Source organism: Triturus cristatus, chromosome 2_1 (assembly GCF_964204655.1).
Source record: "Triturus cristatus chromosome 2_1, aTriCri1.1, whole genome shotgun sequence".
In the NCBI taxonomy this organism is placed as follows: domain Eukaryota; kingdom Metazoa; phylum Chordata; class Amphibia; order Caudata; family Salamandridae; genus Triturus; species Triturus cristatus.
The window spans coordinates 648,104,431-648,126,305 of record NC_140581.1 but is presented as its reverse complement, the minus strand read 5'-3'; the positions used below and the strand labels follow the sequence as shown (position 1 = coordinate 648,126,305).

The following is a 21,875-nucleotide window of genomic DNA, read 5'->3' as shown; positions in this document are numbered from 1 at the left end:
ACTGGCATCAGGGAAATATCTGTTGGAAGAATCACAGATGACAAGGTACCTTTCCACTGTATGTCTGAGTCTAGGGGCAGAAGATAATGAACAAACTCTGAGGTAGAAATGACGCACAATACTTTTGATTTTAAACCAATTTCCCCTTTGACTCTGTGGTGCTGTTGAAAACATCAATCAGGTTTGTCAAATGTCCAAGGCCTTGGCGCTCTAAATACAGCCCATTGATACAAGCTCCTTTTGTTAATTGTAATTATATATTAACTTAAGGGCATGTGACAGGAAACATAAAGTGTTTAACTCTTGAGCTCTAAATCAAGGTGTTTGGGGAATTTAGAACTATTTACAGCGGGTTCAATTAAAATACTTCCTCACACATTTTGACCAATCACAACTTGTGAATCTGGTGCTAACGGATACGTGGAACATTTGTGCATTAAAAAGCACAATATCGGCTACACACAAGCTTTATCTTTAACTTGAAATGAAACGTAAAGGTAGGTACTCCATAGAAGATGCCTATCACATGGCTGCTAAACGCACGTCAGCAGTGCAGTGGAAATGGTAGGTACATTTCTTTTCTTCAACAACCGTTGCAATGGACCAATAGGAAAGATGGGAAGGTTCTCTCCGGGCGACAAGCTTAGAGGACTGGTGAGTTAACCTAATGAAACGATCCCACAACAGCAGCGAAACCCGGAAGCTCATGTGTACAAAGCCCGCAGTCCAAGTGGCAAAGTTTATATGGTCAGGTACAGCCTAGACCCCCTCCTCCCTTATACTTATCAATACTAAGACAGTAACACGCCTAGCACAAGGAATTTTTGGATTAGGGAGTCGTAAACCCCCTGGCCGTATTTATTAACATAAAATTAAATCAACAATTTTTAATTACAATATTTAAACAATACGCAGAAAACCATTACATTGATTACTTGGATAGGTACAGATGTAATTTTCCTAACCTTAACATATCTCTAATACATAGTCATAATTACTTTATTCAGCTTTTGTCATTGTAAAATACCATAAAAGCAGTCACATAAAAATACATCATATAATTATACAAGTGTATATGTTAAAATAGCAGATGTTTCATAAAAAGACATTTAAAATTCAAGTTTAAAAGAAGAAAACTTCATTAAGGCTAGAACACCATGTAATTCTTATAAATTCATTCGATGTCGGAAGATATATTTCAGAAACTTCACTATTATCCTTGCTGTCCATACATGATCCAATTGCTGTAAGGCCAATAGTGCTGGACGACATCTTCTAATACCAGTGAGTCTTAAAAGCGGTATTAACCATTTTTTCCGATAGTCTCTGTAGAATTGACAGAAAAAAACAGTATGAATTGTTGCCTGTTTAGAAATGTTGTCACACGGACAGCAAGATAGAATTTTATCCCAGTTGTTATTTGTTGGGAAGGCAACCAAACGGTGAAACAAGTTCAGCCTAAATCTGACCAAAAGAAATCTTTCAAAGGTGGTAAAATCAAAGGTTAGATAAGGCTGAATATTAGGAGTAATTTGGAGGGCAATACTGTTGGTTTTGATCCTTCTTTAGCTATCCGAAGTTCCTCGAGAAGGCTAAGAGACTCAATTTTCAACGTTTTTCTAGAAACCGCTGTAATTGATGTTGGGACTAGACAGTATTTTTCCTTGCCTAAGTCAGTAAAAAAAGATCTTATATAAGTTAACCATCGAATTTTAGTTACAGAATCCAGCTCCATACAGTCTCGGATTATTGATTGTGTCAAAATATTCTTATCCGAAGACCATATACGGTGCCAGAGTAAAAGGGGTTGGATTCTAGCTAAATCAGAAATGTGGGGTATGCCAAGTTCAGTATGACAGGCAAAGGTCGATGCACTCGTGGGAAGAGATAAAAGGTATTTCAGAAAGGCATTCTCGATTACCTGAAGTGAATACGTGTCTAAATAGCCCCAGAGACCTGCCCCATATACAGATTGACATTTAGCAGTATACATTTTTAATAATTTCCCTGGGGGTCTTTTGCCCAGTTTTTCAGCAAATTTGACAATGGCCTTTGTTGTGCGTACAAAGTGAAGCTTTCTAAACTCGAGGGCTGCTTTCCACTGTAGTTTATGGTCAATAATAATTCCCAGATAGGGATATTGGGATGTTATTGCAATTTTCTCTTGGTTCAAATAAATTTCCTTCATAGTTTTTTTTCTGGGACCAGAAGACATAACAAACGTTTTTTTTATATTTATTCGTAAGTCTAAGGAACCCATAAAATCGGAATATCTATTTAAAGCCCTTTGTAGCTCCATTGGGATTCTTGCCAGGATCACCGCATCGTCGGCGTATAATAGGGCTGGGATCTGACGATCCTTAACACGTGGGAGGTCCTGACTCCCCTTCAACATGGCTCTCTCCAAGCCGTTAGTATAAAGAGTAAAGAGAAAGGGAGCCAGCACACACCCCTGTCTCACCCCTCTCTCCACATTGAATGGGGCAGTTAGTTCGCCATTTATCCCAAACCTTACCCTGGCTGAAGCATTAGAGTAAAGTTCGCGTATAAAATTTAATAGTGCTGTATCTACTCCCATGTCCCGTAAAATTGACCATAATTTGAGTGACTAACACAATCGAAGGCCGCAGAGAGGTCTACAAAGACCATGTAAATGTTACCTTTTTTCGCAGATGTATATTTCCCCAGTATTAATGAAAGATTTAGGGCCTGATCAACAGTCCCTAGCCCTTCCCGGAATCCGAACTGGATATCCGATAGGATCTTAATATCCTCGGTCCAGTCCTGGAGGTGTTCTAATATAATCCTCCCCACCATTTTGCCCACCAAATCTAGTATTGAAATTGGTCGGTAGCAGGTGACATCTTGACGATCTCCTTTCTTAAAGATAGGGATCATGATTGTTTTAGACCATGAACCTGGTAGACCAACCCTGCAAGCTGCGTTAAGGACCCTTGTTAGAATGGGGGCCCAGAGTTCCAGATTTAATTTGAATAGATCTATAGGAACCCCATTTGGGCCCGGGGCTTTACCATTTTTGCTTGCTTTTAGTGCTAGTATTACTTCGTCTATGGTTATGTCAATATTCAGGGGATAGGACGTTCCTGGGGAAATCGACACTGCCTGATCTTGAGGATCCCCTTCCGTGTGATTGTTTGAAAAAAATCTTTGAGAAGTGCTCTACACAGGCTCCTGCGTCGATAGCCACCTCGATAGTCGGACAGTCATTAGTATTATTTAAAAACGGGGATTTAACTATTGTCCAGAGAGCTGCGCTATTTTTAGTTTTAATGTTTTTCTGAAGTTGGGCCCATAAATCCAACTTAAGTTCGTGTTTTCTGTCTTTTAGGGCTGAGTTGTATTCTCTTCTCAGGATTATTATTTCCTGGGGGGCCCTATTTTGTTTTTGCAATGCTTTTTTTAGTTTGGTGTGGGCGGCAGTACATCTACGATTAAACCAGCCCAATTTTTTCGAGTGGGTTGGTTTTTTTGATTTTACAAACAAAGCTTTATTGGTTGCTTTCAGGATCTCCCCAAAGTGGACCAGAAGTTCGGGATCCGTGGTGTGTAAATCTAGGCATTTAACAATGTCATTAGAAACCTCATTTATTATTCTATCTGATGTTTCTACTGGGTCCACCTTTTCCCATTTCAGAGCGTAACCGTTAAGCTTATCCAGGTAGAGGGAATTTTGTGTCAGTGAACTTAATACAGTTTGGGACGGGGTTCGTATAGGGGAAAGAATGTTATGGACAAAGCACAGTGGTCACTTATTACTGTGATGTGTGTATTAAAGTCTTTCATCCGATTTCCCACTGAATTTGAGATCAGAACAAAATCTATGATCGAGTGGCTTTCTCTACCTATAAAGGTCGGGTCCGGCCAGTCAGTTTCAGGGTTCCTGGTATTAGCGATTAGAAGGTCCATATCAATTATTATTTCGTTTAAAGTAGGACCTACTCCGATGTGGGAAAAATGGAGAGTTGGTTCCCCTTGTTCATCCGTTAGCCCACATAGAATACCTTTGTTAATATTACACAAATGTAAGTTAAAGTCGCCTCCCCAGATAATAGATGCGCCCAAATGGGAAGCTTTTGTCAGTGTTGTTAAATGAGAGGAGATGCGTAGGATAACTGCCCTTGCGTCATGATCCTTTAAGTTGTTATAGAAGTTGACAAGGAGAAGCAAATCTCCTTTAGCAAAGCGTATACTTAATATTTGAAAATGTACATCTAAAATAACTGGAGTGATATGAACACTTCCTAGCAAGTTTGTAATATAAGTAGTTAGGCCGCCCTTTGCTCTGCCAGAGGATGTGGGGACCGCGGATGAGAAGTAGGTTTTATAGCCTGCTATGTGTGTTACATCTGTGGTCCATGTCTCCTGTAGGCATATAATATGTGACTTTTCAAAAAGAGAAGGGCCCTGACCATTTTCAATTTTAGGGGATAAACCTGCTATATTCCAAAAGAGCAACGTTAAAGGTAGACCTTGTTTATAAGAAATTTTCTCCAGATATATTTTGGACTGTTTTAATTCCAGAGTTTCCGTAAGTCTAGACGAGATGGAATTATTCCCAAAGGTGTTGGCCGTTGTAGATGCCATTAAATCTAGGATTTTAGAAGAGGAATCAAGACCGATTGGCAAATCTTTTAGGGGTGTTAATAAAATTTAATAATTACTGTCCAACTGAGCTCTGGGAATTGTGTCTTTAATATAAGGGCATATTGCTATCTTATGTGGTTGAAATTTTCCAGCTTGTGTTTTCCCAGGGTTAAGGCGTCAGTCCACTGATTCCATTTCCGAGAGCGGAGCATATTGATTGAAAGTAGGCACATTGGGCCCGATTCACAGAACTAACTTAAGACAAAATCCTAAACTTACTACCATTTTGGTATTCACAGAAGGCACTTACTCATTTTGGTATTCACAGAAGGCACTTACTCATTTCGGTATTCACAGAAGTTAGGAGTCCTAACTTTAGGACTCCTAAATCCCTTCTGTGAATACCGAAAGTCTTAAAATTAGGATTTTTCTCAGTTTAGTAGTAGTAGTATAGTTAGGACTCCTAACTTTAGGACTCTTAAATGCCTTCTGTGAATACCGAAAGTCTTAAAATTAGGTTTTTTCTCAATTTAGTAGTCCTAAGTCTAAACTTAGGACTACTAAATTGAGAAAAATCCTAATTTTAAGACTTTCGGTATTCACAGAAGGCATTTAGGAGTCCTAAAGTTAGGAGTCTTAACAATACTACTACTAAACTGAGAAAAATCCTAATTTTAAGACTTTCGGTATTCACAGAAGGCATTTAGGAGTCCTAAAGTTAGGACTCCTAACTTCTGTGAATACCGAAATGAGTAAGTGCCTTCTGTGAATACCAAAATGAGTAAGTGCCTTCTGTGAATACCAAAATGGTAGTAAGTTTAGGATTTTGTCTTAAGTTAGTTCTGTGAATCGGGCCCACCATAGCTGGGGCATTCTCTGGAGTACCCAAGTCGGGGACAGGCTCTGGGAGGTTTGGGCAACATAAATTGGGGATAAAAATAGGTTAAGTCTCTAGTAGAGATAGTGTCGTCTTCATACTCCCTCGGCCAGTCTCTCAAGTGTCTAACCACATTTCTATCTCTTAAGTTAATGATGATAAGGTCGCCTCTAATATCCTTATGTCTGGATCCCAACCACCATAGTCTCCTTACATTAAGAATTTCTCCATCAATATGTGCCGGAAGGGGTCTATTACATCTTAACCAATGGATCACTTTGTTTTTTAGTTCCTGCTGCCCTTCAATCCTTGGACCCTTTAGTTCCGGAACCCCTGTCAATACTACCACAGAAGGAGCTGCTTCCGGGGGGAGGTCTATTATTTGTTGTTTGCCCCTTGTTGTATCATCGATAGGGAGAGGTTTACTCATGGGTTTATGTACTTTCTCCTGATTGTTAGGGATTTTATCATTGTCCGCAACTTGGTTTACACTTGGTCTAGTGCTGAGGTTATTGTGAGTACGAGGTGTCGTTGTTAAAGCTTCATTCCCTATTAAAGGATGTTGAGTAGATGATTTCTCCCCTTTTTGTTCTTGGGAAGGTTTTTTAGTGACCGTGATATTTGGATCTGTAACCATAATAAAAGCCCTAAATGCTTCTGTATTAGTTTTAATAGTTAGTTCCATAGATTCCAATTGAGTAGACATTCTTTTTACTCTCTCGATAAGTGGCAGTACCAATGCTTTTACTAATACTTCCATAGAACCTAATAGTTCCTGTAGTGATTTACACGAGATGGAGGAACTTTCTATATCCACTTTTTGGTTAGGGTTATCTAGAGGGACATTTTTTCTCTTTGGAACTTTAACAGACCACCTAGACTGAGTGATCTCGGATCTATTCTTTTGTTTTTTCAGTGCTGGGCAAACCCGTGCTTTCGGGGGTGTTGGGCCTTTACGGTCGTCTATAGATGTAATTGAGACGTGATTGGCACTAGTAGCATCGGGCGTAGGAGTGGAATGCAATTCTTCCATATCCGTATGACTTAGGATAATTGAGTCTTGTGGGTCAATAGATGTAATGTGATCATGTATTTGATCTATTTTGTTCCTTTTATTAGGGGGCGGTGTAGTAGCCCTTTGAATGTGACCCAGTGAAGAACGCTTCTTGTACAAAGGTTCAGAAGATAGACGTCATTCTGTGATGGCTATTTCGTGCTCCAGCGCGGAGGCTGCTCTAGTTATAAAGAGATCCAAGGTCCCCCTCACTGAACCACCCACCAATGATTTTCTAGGCTTGGTAGGACATGGGAACATGATCCCTGGGCACAGTAACAATGGTCTCACCGAATGGGAATTTTAGGATATTACAGTACAGAATAATACTAGTAATGGATATTAAAGACAGTATGTCCAATTATTTAAAAGTCACCTGTGAGCAGCCAATACGAAAGTACTCTCCAGACAACTGGGACGCAAACAGCCTCTCCACTGGGGCGATGAAAAATGATTTGGTGGAGTGGCCCAGCCCAGCCGCGACCAGCCCCGGACGGCCACAGACGGCCGCCCTTTGCCCGGGCTTAGCCCGGCGCAGTCCCGCGCGCGGACCCTCGAGGCGGTGGCTCTGCATCAATTTGAGCGCCTCCAGGCGCGAGATTGCGTGAGGCGGCTTCCGGTTCTGCCGCTGAGGGTGCTGGGCAACATAGTCCGCCTCCACAAAGCGGCCACGTTTGGGTAGCGGTGGCGGGAGGGAGACAAGCTGCGACTGTGGAACTGCGCCCAAGAGAAAGGTGGTGCAGGTAAGAGTTGGCCTCTGAGCACTGTTGACCTTCTGAATGAGAACTCGCCCGCTCTGCCAGCGGCTCTGCTTCAATTTGAGCGCCTCCAGGCACGAGATTGCGTGAGGCGGCTTCCGGTTCTGCCGCTGAGGGTGCTGGGCAATGTAGTCCGCCTCCACACAGTGGCTGCGTTTGGGTAGCGGTGGCGGGAGGGAGACAAGCTGCGACTGTGGAACTGCGCCCAAGAGAAAGGTGGTGCAGGTAAGTGTTGGCCTCTGAGCACTGTTGACCTTCTGAATGAGAACTCGCCCCTAATAAAAATATATTCCTATCCGAATCTAAACATTTCATAATCAATAATCATAACAACATTTCATTTTCTGCGTATCCCTATTTTTGAGCCTACGGCAAGGTCATTAACTGGTGCCAGATCCTTATCAAATTATGCCCGCACTCCAACGGAGTGCGCATGCGCAGGGGGCCCGTTTACCGTGAGGGTACTTCCCCCCAGGTCGCCCCCGTACGCCCTTATGCCCGCCCTCCAACCAGAGTGCGCATGCGCAGAGGGCCCATTTCCCATGAGGGTACTTCCCCCCCCCAGGTCACCCCCGTACATCCTGTAAATTATCTCCATAAGGAGCCCTTGCAGTTATGCGCCATTTACTTGCGCCCTTGGGCACGTGCGGGGTGGCCAAGCATCCCACTGGAAAAGCGTGACTCCCCCTCCCCCGCACCCATCCAGCTAACCGGCTGTAACTGCCCCTGGAGTTCTATGAGAGACCACTTGTCCCTCCCCCTTGGGCGACGCCATTCAAGAATGGCGCCGCCCTCTAAGGACCTTAAATTTACTGCTCACCAATCATGACCTTACCGCCTGACCAAGGAATAGCACTAAAATACGACAATAAACAATTTATTCAAGAAAACAATCTCCTATAATAATGGGAAAGAAACTATCACACATACGAATATACATTACCATGTCAACTTGAAGGAGCTAAAATACAACAATAAACATGACCTGTTCAAGAAAACCATCTCCTAAAACAATGGGAAAGAACATCATCACACATCTGATAAACGTAACCATGTCAACCTGAAAATTAACTTCCTAACAATACACCCTGTAAACCCTGCTTTTAGGGGACGATGGGTGGGGAAATTAAAATACAGCCTCCTAGCGAGGCTGCTGTCCTTAAGGGGAAGGCTGTGGGAGCGGCGAGCAAAGAGGTAGACTCTGCCGCTCCCCAGCCTTTTATTCAAACCCTATTCAGGCCATGCCGGTTCTAACTGGCCTAGCCTTGATGTGACGCAAGCCCCCGGAAGTGATTACAATTGCTTCCGGGGCACGCCCCCACAACCTAGAGACCAACCCTTGGTGGGGCGCGCCTGTCGCGTCACCCTTGCGCGCGACAGGCCCACCCCTGTGTGGTCGTCGGGGCCGGCAGGACCGCCATACATGCAGCGTGTCCGATGCCGGCCCCGCCTTCATAGTATTGAAGGTCTGTGACAGTGGCACATACAGGAACACTGAGTAATGAGCAGGTGGAATGAGTTATAGTGACACCAGCAGTGTGGGTGGTCTCCCTGAGACTAGGAATTTAGCCAGTATGCACACATACAACTGCTCTTCGTGCTGTATCGCCCTGGACTTGCACTGTTTAGCGCCGCTAAGGGACATTCCTCACAATAAAGTTGGTCCAGTTCATGGTGTTTTTATTCTCATTGCAATACATCTTGTAACTCAAACTACTTTAGATGTTTGATGTGAAAAATATTGTGCTGAATCAACCATCTTATGTTCATTCTAGAATACATCCCCACTTGCAAAGCTTTTGTGGAGTACTGTCGCTTTGTAGTCATTTTCCAGGCAACTTCATTTCTAGAAGCCTTTAGTGCACTGTTATGCAAGGGAGCTTTCCAACCCTAACCTTGTATACCTAAGAATGTCTCCTAGGATGCCACTGACATTGGAGTATCACCTGTATCGCCACGACTGCCGTGGAACCAAGGGTGATGTTTGTTCTATTGAGCAGCACACCTATTCATGAGACTGATAAGCCGACAATCACAGCAACAGAAGCACAACACAGCCTTTCTCTAGTGTTCTGGCTTACACTGCACGGGCCATGCATGGTCAGTGTCATGGAAAATGTGGAATAACACATCGTCTAAATGTTAATGTTTCTATTTGCAGTACCATAGCCATTGAAATCTATTTTCTTATGAACAATCAACATCTTTCAATTAAGCAATATCTTAAAATGATGAAAAGGTGGTGCTGCAAGACACAAGAACAGGAGAACACATCATTGCACAGAGATGGGAATTTTATTTGAAGGTCTGAACTAATAAATGAGCAGTAAGCTGCTGGCTAGAAAAGCAGCCTGCAGCTTCTAGCTTTGATGCCAAATGCAGGGACTAACTTTCTTGCAGAGAGGTGATTAAGACCACACTGTGCAAATTGGACTTGCGGCGTTTACTATATTCCAAACAACTGACTTTAAGACACTGATACCCATACTCTGTCTATTAAAAGCCAGCTGCAGGTGCAAAGTGACCTTATGTGTCTAGTATGATATGTCCAACACTTGTATTTGTTACACTAAGCGCTTCTTATTTAAATATTTGTTGCTATTTTTAACATCCTTATAGTCTGTCCCACATCTAGTCAGCACCACAGTGTTAACTCCAATTATGAAACTATCACGGATTGCACTTGCATTCTTCAGTCGGATATAGGAGTACAAGCATAAAGAACTATAAGGGCCTGATTTATGAGGGGGTTGTGTCACGTTTGCACCACGCAAACCTCTAAGTCAGATTTTTGAAGCTGTGGAAAGCCACTTTGTGTGGCTCTGAGTTGCTTTAATAATCTGGAGTAACGCAACACAGCACAAATCACTGCATTGTGTTACTCTTCCCTGGGTAGGCATTCCATAGGCATTCCATGGGTGTTCCCATGCAGCTCCCATGGATTTTGGCACATCCCCAGATTTACAAGAACTTGTAAGCCTGGGGATGTGCCAAAAGCTTTACACCTATCCAGGGGAGGCGTAACAAGGAGAAACATCTCTATTTCTGCAGCACACATAGAAGGAGGAAGAGGCCTCCCAGGATTGGTGTGCCCCTTCCTGCACAAAAGCAATCCTGAATGCAACACAGGTACCCTCGCGCCATGGTGCAATGGTGACTGCGTTGACGCTAGCCGGCCAAACTGTGCCAGTGCAAGGCAAAGGACAGGGATGCTCCATTAAGGTCCTTTGCCTGTCATGCATTGCAGCGCAGTGCAGCAAGTTGACTTGCTGCACTGCATTGTGTGCCTTCCTCATAAAAGAGATCCTTAAGGCCTGGGTATCCCAATCCAATCAGAATCAATAAAGAAGGGGATCAACTTATCCATACAGAGGGGCATATTTACAAGATTGTCATGCGGCGCAGCAAATCACATAGCCGCATGCACTGTGTGACAGGGAAACGGCAGGAATGCACCCTATTTAAGGCAATGCGACACATTCCTGTCTTTTCCCCTGCACTGGCACCTTTGTGGCAGCCTAGCTCTGATGCAGGAACCCATGCTCCATTGTGCCTGTGTTGCAAGGAGAATTATTTCTGTGCATAAACATCTCCTGAGGCTTTATGCTCTTTCGACATATGCTGAATGCAGCACACATAGAAACATGAAAAAACAAGGAGAAATAAAGGTATTTCACCTGGTTATGCCACACCTGGGGAGGCACAGATTGGTGGGACATTCCCAGGTCTTCTACTTCTAGTAAATCTGGGAATGCATCAAAATCCATGGACGCTGCATGGGAACACCCAGCAATGCCCATGGAAATGCCTCCCTGGTGCAGAGAATTTCAACGCAGCATTGTGCTCTCTGTTGCATTACTCGAGATTTATGAAGCTACAAAAGGCCATGCAAGGTGGCCTTGCGTGGCTTGATAAATCTCATTTTTTAGATTTGTTGCTCCTGCATCAGGTCGAGTGGTGCAAGAGCAATGTAAAGGGGCTTGTAAATATGCCCCAGAGTTTATTTGATATTGTGTATTCATTTCTAACGTACTCAAATTGCACTGCCTGATGTTACCAAACTTGTGGAAGTCTTGGGCCCTGAGTGCTAAGGGTAACACACCAACAATGATGATATGAATCAACAAATGGAAAGTGTATGTGGATCAAATGTGGAGTCCCAGGTGAAGGGTGAATCTCTGAATTGCAAAAGTTTTTGGAAATCCACCTGCACAGTACAATTTCCTCAATTTTTTCTCCTGATGTACTCAAATAGCTTTATTTTATTTTTTTAAATTGAATTTTCATTTTACATAACAGTGTAACATATATAAAGGTGCCTATGAGCATCACCATATCCTATCATACATAACAGTTTATGCAATGCAAAGTCACGTTGCCTGATCCAACCATTAGCAGATTTGTTCCGTTAGGGTTCATCTTGAAGTGTCAACAGGTATGTTGTGAATTGACTCCAGGGGGCATATGTACAAGTCCCTATTGCCACCACAATGTCACTTTCACCGACGTTGTTGTGGCGATAGGGGGTGCACCTTATGTACAAGGCAGCTTTAAGCCACTTAACGAGTGTTAACGCTGCCTTGTAAATAAGGCCCCCTTTCACGCTATGGTTAGCGTCAAAGGGGTGGGCAGTGGGTGTTGCAATGGGTGTCCCACCGCAACACACATTCATTTGGCGCTGCCCCCTATGTACAAGGGCGGTGTACATAGGAGGCAGCACAAAAATTAAGACCAGGTAAATCCTTGTCTTAAGTTGGCGAAACGAGGAGAATGCATTATTTCTCCTTGTTTTTGCTTTTTCCATGTGTGCTGCCTTGTGCAGCACACATGGAAAACACAAAATGCCATGGTTTGTTTATGTTCAGGAAGGTGTCCCTTCCTGTACATAAACAAACCTTTAAAAAAAATGCCATGAAGCAGCACACATGAAAGTGACTGAATGGCATTTTAGGATTGTTTATGTACAGGAAGGGAAACCTTCTTACACATAAACAATCCTCCCCTGCACCCAGACACCCTTGCACTAAGGTGCAAGGGTGCCTGCGTTGGCACTTGTTGGACTTGGCCCTTTTTGGCTAAAGTTCCCTAAACTTTTTACCTTCCCCCTAGACCTTTTTTCTGTCATGGTGTTGCCAACCTAGATGCTTTGGGTACTTTGCCACTGCTGATCAGTGTCAAAGTGCAAGTGCTCCCTGTATAAAGTGTTATGGTAATTGGTTGTCCATAATTGGTATGTTTTCCTTACTAGTAAAGTCCCTAGTAAACTGCACTATGTGTGCTAGGGCTGGAAATGCAAATGCTACTTGTGGGCCTGCAGCACTATTGTGCCACCCACACCAGTAGACCTAAAGAGAGTACTCTGGCCTGCCACTGCAGTGCCTGTGCGCAGTTTGCTAACTGCCATGTTGCCCTGACAAGTGCACCCACTCGTTGTTTGCAAGAGGAATCTGCCCAAGATTGTCAGCAACGGAGAAGGCAGCATCATAACCTGTCCAGCTACAGCGTCGCCTTGCATCGGAGCTGTATCATCATCGGGAGCGCCCAGCAGGACGTCCGATGAGTGGGGAGAGAGAGAGAGAGCGAGGCAGCACATCCCCCAGGTAAGTCTTGGACTCTGGTAGGGAGCCGCAAGCGTGTGTGGCCTGGGGTGCCATGCAGGAGGAGTACAGGAGTGCTCGGTCTCTCTCCCGCTGCATCGCGTTAGGTGCGCTGAGTCCTCGAGCGACCCGGCCCTGCCCGGTAGTACCAGGGTCGCCCTCAAAAGTTCAGGACTGTTGTCTGTGGTTGGGGACTATTGCTGCCCGCGCTAATCGTGTCGATTGGCCTGGTATTATTCCTGCACTACGAACTGCCTGATTGCGTGCCTTGAGGATGAATTATTCTCGCATTACACACTGCCTTATTACTTGCATGAAGGAGTGCGTTATACTTGCATTATGAACTGCCTGATTACTTGCATTGAGAATTGCATTATTCTTGCATTACGAACTGCCTGATTACTTGCATTGAGGATTGCATTATTCTTGCATTACGAACTGTCTGATTACTTGCATTGAGGATTGCATTATTCTTGCATTACGAACTGCATTAGTCGGACAATACAAACTGCATTATGAACTGCATAGCATTGCATTAGGACTGCATTTGAACATCATACACTGCTCATTAATGCCGCAAGAAACTACAAGTGTTTGTCAGCCAAATAACCGGCAAAGTGAAATATTACGAATACTCATATGTTGGATTTCTATCGTTTGGTCTTACCGTATTTTTCTTCTTGATAAAGATACCGCTATTTTCATACATCAGTGTGGTGTCCATTTGTGGTGTTATCACTGTGTCACTGGGAGTGTGGTTGCAAATACTTTACACATTGCCTTGAAGATAAGCCTGGCTACTCATGCCAAGCTACCAGGGGGTGAGCAGGGGTCATAAAACAGAGTGTCCCTCCTTTCCCTGACTAGAAGCAAGGGTCCCTATTTGGACTAAGGTAACTGCCTCAGCCAACTAGAGACCCCCAATTCTAACAGCGCTAAGTTGCTAAACTTAGCGACAGCGCAGGGGGAAATGCAATGCTGCACCACATTCTTGTAAATAAGGTGCAGCCTTGTGTTTCAGAAGTGGCAGAGCATTAACACAAGGAGACTAACGCCACGCTCCGCCACTTCCTTGTACATATCCCCCAGATATCTTTCTGCTGTGATGCTCGTGGTAGTTCCTCTGCATATTATTCTAATTGATCTCAACAGTATGCCATGTCTTTGAGCCAGGGTTTACCTTTGGGCACTATCCTCTTTACCCTATTTATTGGCACTCACTTCTTTGCCAGCAATAGGGCTATCGCTGCCAGTTTACGATTAGCTGGCTGGAGCCACTTAACAGGGCCTAAAATATACATCTGTGGAGTCTCCTCCACCGGCTCCATGACCATGTCCAAGAGTGTGCGTGTCACCTGCCCCTAATATTGTCTTACGGGCATGCAGTTACATGCCAAATGCATAAAATTGCCCACTGGAGCCCCACACCTTACGCCACTAGCATCTACATGAAGCCCAAACTTACATAATTTGGTAGGAGTATAATACATTTGTTGCGCATAATTAAAATGTATAATTCTGCGATTATAATTAGCTGTAAGCATTCCTGTTAACTCACAGCAGAAACCCCAGTCTTCCTGACTCATCAGTGTATCTAATGCAGTGTTCCATTTATCCAACAACTTCAGTGGGGCTGGATGTCTATCATGTTGGGATGCAATATATCATTTGATGACTTGGTTCCTACATGTGGTGCTCGTGAGTAAAATTTGGAGTGCCCCTAAAGTGTTTGGCACAGCCAGGAACTGTGGGTTTAAGCTTTGAAGGACCGTGCTGAGCATCTGGTATGTGAAAGTGAGCAGCAGGGTCGTACATCTATTCTGCGGAACTTCTTCAATCGTTATGAACGTCCCCTCTGGATAAGCATCCCCTAACATTTACAAGCCCACTTCTTTTAGCATAGTCAATTTCATCAATTCCTGCACAACTGAAATGTCCAGGTGATGTAGTAGTGGCAAAGCTGGTGCATAAATGTGCTGTGCTGCTGCCCGCTTACTACTAAGTACTTTCCATGCTTAAGTGGTGTTGGACTTGGCCCTTTTTGGCAGGTTCACCCCTAAACTTTTTGCCTTAAGCTCTGACATGGTGGTAGTGATTTTAGGCCTCTGCGTACTTTAGTACTGTGGCCCAGTGTAAAGTGTGTGCGCTCTCTGAGTGTGTGTGGTGTGATTGGTCTGCCCTCCCACAGGAATGCATGGGGGATATGTGTGTCCATGGTAATTCCTGGTATGAGAGGAGTGCAGGGGCGAGTTTGGTATGTATGAACTCGTGAGGATAAATGCAGCGCAATGGTGTGCGCAGATTTATAGTGACTGGTGGAGAAATGCCACTTTTAGAAGTTGGCATTTCTGGGTACTGTGTGTCTGCCTGCCTGATGTGAATTGCATGTCTGGCTTGTGATTGACAGGAGCTGAGAGGGCTGGGGAATTCCAGGAGCCAGGGTGAGTCTGCCCAGTGGTGAATAGAGAGATCTGCATGTAGATGGGAGGGAGGAGTTGCACCTGGGACCTGAATAGGACTGTGCCTTCCCTCCACAATGCTGGCTCCACCTCCTGTGGTGCGTCTGATGTCCCTGGCCTGTCCTGTGAAAAGAAGGAAGGAGTCATGTACACAAAGTGCTCCTGAACCAGTTGCATCTGGTTCCCCCAAACCCTGCACCTTTGCACAAAGGAAATGTGTGTATAAAAGAAGGGTCTGTGACCCCATGAAATGGTTCAGTTTTACAGTGTGCTGATCCTGCTGGGGGCGGGCTGCTGCTGGGGGCCAGGGGAGGGCTGGCCTTCCAGGGCCCTGCATTGCCCCTTCATGCCCAAGGACTATTCACTTTGCTCCTTGACTTATGCTTCATCTAGCGCCTGGGAGCGCTGTCTTTTAATTTGCCCAGCTGATAGAAAGCATGAGATTTGCAGTGCCGAGCTGCCTATCGCCATGAGGGAATCCCCAGTGTAGGGATTCCACTGAAATTGCCGGGATTGAGCGGGTGCCCACCCTGCATTCATCTGCTGCTTCGTGGGTGCCCACCCCACATGGCCAATTTTTATTTATTGCAGAATAGCGGGTGCCCACCCCGCTTTATATTTTTCGTGAAGAGGGAGCCTACCCATCATTGTGCCCAGAGTAAAGAATGGATCCCCCCTGCGGCCCGAGTCGCGGCAAAAACGCAAGTCAGGTAACAATGTGCCTGGCGGTGGGCGGGCTTCCGGTTTTGCGGAGGAAGTCCCGCGCACGCCCCGGCAGCCTGAGAAGATGTCGAGAGCCCTGCAGGCTCCCTGCTGAAGCCCCGGTCCCAGGAGAGGGACCGGGCGGAGATCGGAGTTCCGGCCCTGGGGCCCACGAGGAGGCCCAGAGGAGGTCGGCGCCGGGTGAGAAGAAGAGCCGGAGAGCGGGTAAGTGACTGCTCTTTGTGTAGACGCCTCAGTGTGGGGAGTCTGAGCAGCCCCGTCTGGCAGCGGGCCGCTCCAACGCTTGTGGGTCCTAGTTTGTTTTAGGAGCCAGTGTGCTCCAACGAGGGCCATTAGTTTAGGGGCCCCTGAGGGCCACAGTGCTTAGGGCATTATTTGTTTACCGAGCCCCGCGTGGCTCCAACATTTAGGATAATTACTTTCTGAGCCCCGTGTGGCTCCAACTTTTTGCATGATTACTTTCAGAGCCCCGTGTGGCTCCAACATTTGATATAATTACTTTCAGAGCCCCGTGTGGCTCCAACGTTTGATATAATTACTTTCAGAGCCCTGTATGGCTCCAACAAAGGGGGCACATTTGTTTTAAGGGACATTGAGAGCCCATGCCTCATTTTAATATTCCCAGCTGCCCAGCAAGTAGTGGGCAGCTGCACCGTTTAGGTCTTGCTTTGCTTTAGGGGATATGTTTAAGTTGGGAGTGAAATGCACTCCTTCCCCCCCCTTTTCTTCACAGCTGCGCAGCACTTAGTGCCAGCTGCTACGTTTAGGCCTGTGCAAAGTGCGCACCCATGACTTTCGCTGCACAGGCAGCCACCCTGACTTTTGGACCTAGGGCATTTGAGCCCTTTAGAGATGGCCAGTTGGCCAGGGGGACTATTAGGTTTGTAGGGCGCCAGGCCCTAGTGTGGTTTATGTGGTGCTAGGAAATGTAATTTATATAGTATGTTTTACGCACCCTGTTTTTATGCCTCTAGATGTGATTTTATGATTATGAGGTTTTGCCTACTACGTTATGTTTTAGTCTTTATTCTCTACTGTGGTTTAGGTATGAGTTATTCTCTACTGCGGTTCATGTTAGTAAGTTTATTTACTAATGCGAGTTATGTTTTGGAGATTATGGTCTACTATGTTTAGGCTTATGAGGTTGGCGCAGAATATATTTCTCGCCTAATGTGATACTGTGCATGATATGATTTATGTTACAGGATGATGCTGAGTATAGTGTTTGCCAGTAATTACTGGTTGTGGTCTACATTAATGATATGTTCTTACTTTTACTATTTTTACAAAGTGATGTTTCTGACAGTGGCCCACGTGGCCCTGTCATGTGTAAATAATCCCCTGTAAATATTGCCCAGTGCCAGTTGGCACAGTGTATATTGTGTGATTACCATCTAATGTGTTTTATTATAATACAAAGGCTATTTTTATATATAACCTTGTGTGGAGTTCCTTTTGTGGTGTGCCTAGTATGTTGTTGCTGTGTGTGTTGCGCAAATGCTTTACACATCGCCACTGGGATAAGCCTGACTGCTCGTGCCAAGCTACCAAGGGGGTGAGCAGGGGTTATCTTTGGCGTGTAACTCCCTTGCCCTGACTAGAGTGGTGGTCTCTGAATGGCTTTGGCGCAAGCCTTAGCCAACCAGAGATCCCATTTCTAACATTGGTGGCAGCGGTGGGATAGGACTTGCGTTTGCCCAATACCACAGTGACAACTGGCTGCACTACAAGCTCTGCATTTTAGATAGTCACATGTTTGCGGATTATTGTCCCTGAGTTTGTTTTAAATGTCATTTTTGTTGAAATGTGTTCTATGTTGCACTATGAGTTGGGTGTCCTGCCAAGGTCAGAAACCAGAGAATCTGGAGGAGTGACTGCCCTTGGGCAGACTGCAATTTCTTGGGTTGGCATGAAGCTGAAGGAGTTTTGTACTGCCCCTGTGCTGTCTACTATTTCTAGGGTTGGCCTACAGTGGAAACTTAATTGGCATGGAGTAACTAGCTCAGGAGGGTAGATTATCCCCTAAGTGCAGTGTTAGTTTTCTGGATTCTCCAGTAAGGGTGGGATCGAGTGGTGGCAGCAATATGTTGTCCAGTGCAGTTAGTTCCATTCACAGTTCCCAGTGTATGGTACCTGGTTCCCAGTTAAGAGGGGTACAGGTTGTGTTTCAGGGGCAGTAAGTTGCTGTCTCACCAGTCTTGTGGGGGGAGTGTGGATGAATGTTGTGGTGCACTGGACGTTTGGGTGATTGGTTAGCAAGGTAAATGGTGGTAAAGGGCTCTTCAATCTGTGTTGTCAGAGAGGATTTGCCCCATAATTGTTTTCCGGAGTCGTGTCAGCATCCGTTGGAGTGTGTGTAAGTTCTTTGATTCTAGGGAGCTTGCATTGGGGGAGTGACCCTAGAAGAATGGTGCAGGTATCTCCACAACCTTTGCAGCGGAGACGGTTCAGAGTAGCCCAGCAAGGTACCCTTATTGTGAGGAGGTTGTATGGCCTCACGCCTAAACTCGCTTAAGCGGGCGTGAGACTGGGTCGTATTCTGAACCCCAACCTCGGTCTCCAGGACTGGTTGGTTTCATGAGGGAACACCAGGTAGGGAGCCTAGTCTGTCCTGTTGGACCATTCTTCGAGGTGGTTCTTCTCGTTTTAGGTGAGATGGGAGTGTCTGTAGTCGGTCCTCTATCAGTTTTGGTGTATGGCAGTGCCACTCTTAGGTGGATGGTGCAGAAGTCCAGTTTGAGGGGTGAGAGGGGGAAAGAGTCCTCCCCAGTGGAAGAACCATTGGGTCAGGGGCCAGCCAGAAGGGCTGAGCCTCATAGGATTGGCCATGGTGATGCCACTTCTGTCCTGGGGCATCTTCACGCACTGTCAGAGGGACAGGAGATCGTAAGCTCTGTGCCAAGTTGCTGGGGCATCTTCACGCACTGTCAGAGGGACAGGAGGTTGTGAGCTCTGCGCCAGGCAGACTGTCACACAACACATTAGGTATGTGTCACCCTCAGGAAGTCCTAGTTTGCCGGGCATCTGACCAAAGGGTAGCGTCCCTGGGTTGGGGAGCCAGGTTCAGGTGTTTCCTGTCCTGGACGAAGGGCAACTGTAAACAGTGTCCTGATCGGTTTGCCTTCTAGGGGTACCACTCCAGTTGGGGGGGTATATGGCTCTGGAAGGGGGTGCAGAGGGAGGGAGTCATCGCCTCTGACCTCAGAGCAGCGGGTGAATTTGGAACCCAGGTGGTAGACCAGTTTATGGAGAGAGGTCCTGAACTGGTGGGTGAGTTGTGTTCTGGGGGTGCTTCTCCTGGGAGAGTGCAGAACGCCAGAAGGGAGGTAGGGTGAGGAGATGCTTCACCCGTGATCTCTGGTCAGTCGGAGAGTGCAGACCATAAGTTGGAGAATTGGTGGTAGTTTGGAACTACACTTAGAGGAAGAGTGGAGATTGGCTATTGTGTGCCAGGGGTTACTGGCCCCCACTCTGTGAATTGCCAAGTAACAGTGGTATCTGGATATCTTAGGGCCTGGTCCTGGCCGTGGACAACTAGGGAGTACCAGTGGGGTAGCCTAGTTGGGCCTTTTTTTTTCAAGAGGTAACCACGTTGGTTCAGAGTGTCGTAGAACCGGAGGTTATCCCTGCTGTTGTTGGCCCGCGTCCATGTTTTCTCGCCCGAAGCAGGGAAGCCCATCAAGGGAATGATTGGTCTACCCTGCGTTTTGGCTGGAAGGGGGTTGTGTTGGACTTGGCCTTTTTTGGCAGGTTCACCCCTAAAGTTTTTGGCTTAATCTCTGACATGGTGGTAGTGATTTTAGGTCTCTGCGCACTTTAGCACTGTGGCCCAGTGTAAAGTGTGTGCGCTCTTTGAGTGCATTTGGTGAGATTGGCCTGCCCTCCCATAGGAATGCATGGGGGATATGTGTGTCCATGGTAATTCCTGGTATCAGAGGAGTGCAGGGGCGAGTTTGGTATGTATGAACTTGTGAGGAAAAATGCTGCGCAATGCTGTGCGCAGATTTATGGTGACTGGTGGAGAAATGCCACTTTTAGAAGTTGATATGGGATTTGGCTCCTAAACAGCAAGGCCAAGCCAACAATAATCAAATAACAAAAAAGCGCCAGTGCTGTTGCCATTTTTGACTCAATTTATAGTGCATTGAAACAAAACAATGTCACGTCAAACACTTTTTCCGTTGGATTTAATCCCAAATTTGTACCATTTACATTAAAGCTTTACCAATCACAGCAAAAAGAACATCTTTACATTTTTGAACAACTATATCTTTTAGCACCCTCACCTACAGACATAAAATTCCTTCGCTTTCATACAGACTTAGCTAGCACCCACTCTCAACCATTCATTAGCTCATTCAGCAATATTCATACCAATCATACCATCACTACACATTACACACTTCTCACACAAACAACACCACTAATATCCAAAAATGTTTAGCTGCAAATCACAAAAAAAACAATTAATTGCCAAATGCAACAAAAAGGCCATCAGCTACATCGATGACTCTGGATAAATGACATATACAATTTTAATCTTTGATTGGCCTTTAAAACCGTGGTCTACGCGTTTCAAATCCCTCCAAATCATGGGATTCTCATCAGGACCAAAATAGCTGAAAGATACAAAAAGACATCCTTGTCTTAAATTTTGACCTCGAGTGACCCTATCTCTGCGCACCTCTTCTGTGCAAAACAGCCCTTACATTTTTAACTGCCCATTACTCTGCCAAACATACAGCTCTTCAGTTTCTCTGATTCTGGCACACCTATAAAGCAAACATTGTCATAGTCCCGTTGTGGAAATAAGCACTAACGTGTCTTAAGATGGTATATGATTGTATAAAGCGGAACTCTTACTTGGAAAGCAGCCGATCGTGTCACACAACCGGAAACGGCTGAAGCCGGTATTTTACATATCTGTAAAAAAAAGATTTAACATTGTTCCTATGGTCTCAATTATTTTCAAGGATTGAACGTACCCTCTCTGAAATTGCCCGTACCTGTCTTAGTCTCCGTTGTCTTTATGGAGCCGAAAAGGAAGCGCAAGTTGTGAGGGGACAATGGTAAACAAAAGACAGACCGGCTGAGTTACGTTTGTTAGCGGAACCTTTTCCGTTCACCTAAAAGCAAATGATTTCTCATTATGCTAAGTCCAGCCCTGCAATTAGTAATAATCTCACGTTGGAAATTTTGACATTTCATTACAAGGGATGGTCTTACCCCGTATCGCTGTTTGAATAATTTGAGGGAAGAGTGTCTCAGTTTTTTTCAAAAAGTCGTTTTCCTGCTATGTACACGGAAGCTTCTTTAAACGTCAAAACGATGACGTGAAGTGAATAGGAATTATGGGAGTTGTAGTACAGGTGTATCCGAATGCGAAATGCATCGGATACTTGGGGGAATTTTTTAACCCCATCTTCTTCAAAAATATGCAGCAGTGTCCTTAATAAAGGAAGCTGTTGAACTCTGCTTATATCTCGAAGCCACAAGATTTGTATAACCAGCCATATGTCATCTCTCGAATGATTTAAGAAAATCTGGTGGGGATTTCTGATCAATCAACTCGGATGTCTGTGAAGTGAACAATGTCCTTTTTATACGAAACTCTAGGTATCTGCCTTGATATTAACTTGTACCTGTAATCAAAGTTTATAGATCTCTGAGAGTTCGTTAAGACCGTCCACTGCTGTATTGAATCTTATGATCAACATTGCTTCTTGTTTTGTTAATTTTAAGTCTAAGTCGCCACCTCTCGGGTCTTGCTCGACCCTTGAAATTACAGTCCACCTTAGATCT

The 21,875-nt window shown here is 45.1% G+C and overlaps 1 long non-coding RNA gene across 1 annotated transcript; it reads right to left on the bottom strand.

The window, feature by feature from the left end:
• Nucleotides 1-927: 927 nt before the first annotated feature.
• On the bottom strand, nucleotides 928-21,347 carry LOC146865712 (uncharacterized). The gene is made up of 4 exons (XR_014976680.1): nucleotides 21,300-21,347; nucleotides 21,080-21,199; nucleotides 20,937-20,996; nucleotides 928-1,326 (listed from the first exon to the last, which is right to left on the bottom strand). It is a non-coding gene; the product is annotated as an uncharacterized LOC146865712 (long non-coding RNA).
• Between the last annotated feature and the right edge of the window lie 528 nt (nucleotides 21,348-21,875).